This window comes from Takifugu rubripes, chromosome 5, assembly GCF_901000725.2.
Source record: "Takifugu rubripes chromosome 5, fTakRub1.2, whole genome shotgun sequence".
In the NCBI taxonomy this organism is placed as follows: Eukaryota; Metazoa; Chordata; class Actinopteri; order Tetraodontiformes; family Tetraodontidae; genus Takifugu; species Takifugu rubripes.
The window spans coordinates 4,168,860-4,174,248 of NC_042289.1; the positions used below are offsets into that span (position 1 = coordinate 4,168,860).

The 5,389-nt window shown below is 41.8% G+C and overlaps 1 long non-coding RNA gene across 1 annotated transcript; it reads right to left on the reverse strand.

Moving 5' to 3' along the window:
* Window positions 1-2,813: 2,813 nt before the first annotated feature.
* Window positions 2,814-4,301, reverse strand: LOC105419131 (uncharacterized). Its single transcript, XR_966017.2, has 3 exons — window positions 4,245-4,301; window positions 3,420-3,548; window positions 2,814-3,295 (listed from the first exon to the last, which is right to left on the reverse strand). It is a non-coding gene; the product is annotated as an uncharacterized lncRNA (long non-coding RNA).
* Window positions 4,302-5,389: the final 1,088 nt, after the last annotated feature.

The following is a 5,389-nucleotide window of genomic DNA, read 5'->3' on the forward strand; positions in this document are numbered from 1 at the left end:
AAATCAGGAACGACGCGCAAGCAACACAGTGCCACCAACCAGTCACGTCATTTTGAATATTTTATATTCATGCAGGAGTTTGGGGAGAGTTGTTTTATTCAGAATCATTGTGTGTTCTTTGATTACCATGTTGGTGAGGCAATGACTGCTCAAGAGTCAGATTTACGATTGTAAGACCTAAAAAAAAGCATTTTATTTCACCCTTTTTCTAACAGCACACAACTACTGATAATGCTTCATATCCCATCAGCATTCCTCTTTCAGTTACACTCACAAACCAACACAAACATATACACAGGAGCATATTTGTCCTGTAAAGAACTTTCTTATATAGCTATGGATAGAGCACCCATCTTGTCTTTAAAGTGCAGAGATGTATGCAGCACAAATTTAATTTTGACCAATAGTAACTCAAATTCGGCAATTTTCACTCAATGAAATGGCAGAAATGTGTAGTCATACTCCAAATGCATTTTTAACACATATACGTAGAAAATATTTATTGATGTAAACTTTATTTTTTTCGCCGCACCTGCCTCCCCTGACCGCACGTCACTGGCCGCCCGGCGACTCTCTTCAGAACGTGTGTGTAAAGAAAGTTTCCTCAACTTACCGCATTCTGCTGCTGGGAGCAGGATCCAAAACAGAAGACAAATGTTCATCTTCTAAATGAAGGTCGCTAAACACTTGTGCGGGTCCAAACCGCGACAAGCACAATTCATAGTACACCGGGAGGGGAGGGGGGGGCATTTGGAGTATCACGCTCCAGTCGCGGTCCAATAAGAGAGAAAGATACCGCCTTGTGGGCGGAGCCTTTGTTCAGTACCAGGAAAGTCCCGAGTTTCTTCGAGCATTTTAAAAGAGCGCATTAGACTAAACGAGTGTTGCGGGCCGAGTTTATTATTGGGCTCTGACGTTGCTCCGATGTAGTGTTTTATTGATGTGAACAAGTGCGATGGTGCTAACTCCATGTTGTCTTCTCTGTAGTTTGGGCTGGATCAGCAAATAGCGGCACATGTTAATTTTGCTGTTTTATTTTGACCAGATTAAACGGAGGGTGCCTCCAAAAGTTCAACTGTGTCCCGTGGCTACTCTACGCACCACAACCACAAAAATAACACAACGCAGACATACACCGGTCACACATAAACGGTGAAAATGTGCTAATTTGCACACATAGAAACAGATCATAGAGAAATAGATCCACAAAGTCTTTATTTTCGCTTCATAACCTCCCTTTTCATTTACTTCCAGGAGTTTATTACAGCATGTTCTTTGCTATTAAAGACTTGCCAACACATCACAGCCACAGGTGTTTATCAGGGCGGCTGTTTCACAGCCAGCATAGAGCAGGTTCAGTAATGGGGGGAGAGAACGGTTAAAAAGGCTCATACAGAGAGAATCATTTTGGATACACACAGAGCAGAACGATACCCAGATCTAAAGGGTTATGGTTAGGGTTGATTCCTTCCCTTTTAGCTGATCGAGGTTGGACCCAGTTTTCTTGGCTCGTCTTTAAAATAGTTTGCGTGCCTGTAAAATAACTGTGGGAATATAATTACCTTTATTTAACACACTTCTGTTGTCTCTCCTATGGTTTTTCCCCTATTCCATATTTAGATTTATTTGTCAGTTTTTGACCTGTGAAACAACTTTGTATCTTTTTAAATGAGCCGTATAAATAAGATTGAGGTTGAGCTCTTTAAGCGTACAAGGTCCAGCCTATTCCATTACCTTAAAATATATTACTCACCACATTCTGCTGCTAGCAGGTAGATCCATAAAACCAAAAGACCTCTCTTCACGTTCCTGTGGCTGATAATCTCCCAAGTATATAGACTTTAGCTAATTCTCCAGGACGGCAAGAATATTTGTCATCGAAGTTCTCGGCTTGTTCTCAACAGGTCAGTGTCGTATCCACAGCGGTGGGGAAGTGAAGGGTGTGTCAAAGAGAACATGCACTTTGTCAGCAGATGTTAATGTTCAACCAAGTCTCAAAGTTTAGAATATAAACTTTAAGTGGGAAGGCAGAGGAAACAAAAGGGCGGACCTAAAATCTGGGAAGTTCAAACTGGCAAATATAATCTTACATGGGAATCAATCAGGGAACAAAAACCCAAGAGGGCGATTGTGGCAAAGGTGGGAGATGAAATTAAGTTGTTGCTGAAAACCCTAATCTGGGGAGTTTTGTCCCAGGAATAGTTCTGGTGAACCAGGTGTGTGTTAAAAAAAATGGTCCAATGTTTCAGCTCACCAAAAGGCACGAGACAGTGTTTCAGAATTTTAGGAAAACCTTTTTTATGACCATGTTTCGCATTAAACTTCTCAGGGTTACCAAAAATGGCCAGAATAGAGGTGGCAGAGGCTGGTGTAGCAGCGCACGAGGGGAGGGAAGTGAGAGGAAGTGGTGTTTTCAGTCTTCAGGGAGGCAATCACCACGTTGATGGGGGCATGAACACACTGTGACTGGAAGCAATATTATCAATCCCACTATAGCAATGCTAAAATGCACATCCACAGTGTATCCAACGTGCACACACAGTTCTCTGCTGTACAACACAGTAAAACTGGTGTTTTGAAATGGGGACCTGATTTTGTTTTGAAGTCAACAGACACACAGGCATCATAGGAACAAAAACACACACTTGGAAGGTCTAAAGCACATGATGGGGACTTCAGGGAGACAATTTGAACAATTTGGTTTTCATATAGTGGCTCAGGCTAATTGCCAGCATATTAGTACACTGTGCAAAGCTCACAGGTTAAGTCACTCAAACACACCATCAGACAAACCCCAGTGTCCCCTCCTGGACACTGGGGGTCTTACAGGTCCCCAGTGGAGTGACGGGCTGTGCCTGGGTGCTGCCTATTAAATGGCACAGTCCCCGTCTCTCTGTCTCTCTCAGCGGGACGTCCCGGCTGCTGGCTGTGCTGACAGTCTCCGCTTCTATTCTGTTATTTCCCTGGACATTCCTCCAAGCCATCGTTTGTAGATTAGTGTTTGCTAGTGATTTTGTTAGCACTGAAGCCTCATCTGTTTCACTTTCAACAGTCAGTGAAGGTTAGAGCAGTGTCCAAAATCTGCAGAGGTGCACCTTCAATATGGGGAGTAAAATATTCCGTCTGATAGATGTTATTTCTGTTTGAATCTCTGGTGGATAAAATCCTCTTCAATTAATCTTTGGGTCTTGTAATGGTTTCATTACAAGGGACATTCTTAGGTTTTCTTTCTCAGTTTCTGTCATGCTTCCTGGAATTCTCTTTTTCATTCTTCTTTTGATCTTCTTCTCATTGTCTGTGGTGAAATGAAATGGAAGCACAATTAATAGATGCTGTCAGGTGTAAGCCTTCAGAAACTTGTTGATCTGTTCATAACAATAGACTGACATAAATGCTTCAACAAAAGTAGTGAAACGTACGTTTGAGCACCAGTGCTGTTGTGCAGATTAGAAGACAAACACATGAAAATGTAACAATGGTCAAAATTTTCCACAATGGCCAAACAACAGTTGCGTAAAGAATTTCTCTTCCATCAAGTGTGTTTCCATCTGAAATGAAAGGGAAAATTCATCATTATTAATTAAAACACAGTAATAAAAATAATAATTATGACTGTAAACTAATAATGTTGATGCTGACAAATGTAGCTGACACAATTTACACTATTGAAGCAGTTACATTTGTTATTTTCACACAGCTCTAGTCCAGTATTTCTCAAATCAGATGTTTCAAAACACCTCAATCATTTGAAACTTGAACACAAAGTTAAATTTCTAGCCTGTATTGTTTTGACTCAATAACCAATAATAACAACAAAAATAATAATAATAAAATAATTCTGTGCCAAAACCATAGAAAGGTGGGCGCTGAAGGTGCTGCAGCGCCGCCTGCTGGCAGAGGGTGATTCTGTACATTCCACTGCCTGTACCAAATTGTAACTCTGTAGTAGCTCGTTTCTTTCTGGAAACATGTGAAGCACGTTAAATGTTGTTAATTAAATGGGAAGAAAAAAAACTGTGTTGAGACCGAAAAATCTCTAAAATAAGTTTCAACAGCATCGAAACAGCCAGAAAAGACCAGAGAATCACCAGGAACGTTTCAGACCTCCTTCATGAGGGACTTTTACCAGAGTACCCAACACACCAGAACCCCCCCAGCAACAATAAGATCCCACTGGCCTGTGTGCAGCCTGGATCATGACTCAATAACAATCATGCAGCAGTATGTAAATGTAAAGTTCTCACCCCACATGACAGTGATGGTTCTGTCTTCTGTTTGGACAACACAGCCATAGATGTTGGTGTGGATCAGGGGGACCTCAGCTGTCAGGATGAGGATCACTGATCCATCCCCAGAAGGCAACGGGCCAGTTACAGTGATCCAGTTTGCCTTGGTGGCCCCGTCTTCAGTCAGAGACACTGAACGCACTGATTTGTCAGTACTGGTGACGTGGCACTTCAGCAATGCCTTGGTTCTGTTAACAGGGTTGGCAAACACACGGAGATCTGCAGGAGGATAGAAAAGGTGATGATCAGGGTGGGACCAGCCAGGGGAAGAAAAGATACTTTTGTATGTGTTCAGGTTAATTCCTGAATTATGTCCAATGAGCCAAATCTGTGTGGTTGTTAGATTTTACATGTATTTCATGAATCTGAAGTCCTCACAAAGATACAAGTACAAATATACAGTATGTGTGTGTTTATTCACCTGTTCTTTTTTCCGTTTCTTTTAATTTGATCTGGTGGATCATTTCTAGACAGTATCTCCTGATGAATTGTCCAAACAAATGGTTCCGAGCCTCACGGTTGTTCCACGAATCTTTAATCATTTCTGCAGAAGGAGACAGGGCTTTCCATTTCTGAGCTCCAGCATCAAACTGAATGAAACCCTCTCCATTCACTGCCCAGTTGTCAAAAGCAGATTCAAGCCTCTCGTCTGACGTGATGCAGCCACGCCGCCGCTGAACATCTACAAGGATTGTTTAATGTAAAATGTTCAGTTCATTTTCAACAAAATAAACATGTTATAAAGCAAATGTGCTACAAACTTACTCCGTGTGTGATTGATGAATTTAGAAATCGCTTTGAGAGCATCAAAAACATCATAACATGCTGGTCTGCAGGTCCCAGGTAAGTTGTGGGATTCCAGGACGGGTTTGAAGTGTTCTTGTTGTGTCCCACTGTCACAGTGAGAGATCACAACTCCATCAAACTCTGTAACTTGTTCAAAATGGGGCCCAGATCCAGGCTGAACACGTCCTGTAGACAAGAACTCAAGAGAATGGGAACCTGAAACACACAAACAAATGGAGTCAAAACTCTGGACCCTCACAGTGGGATCAGCGGTTCTGACAAAAATAATCATGTTATAAATTGATCCCAATCTCAAG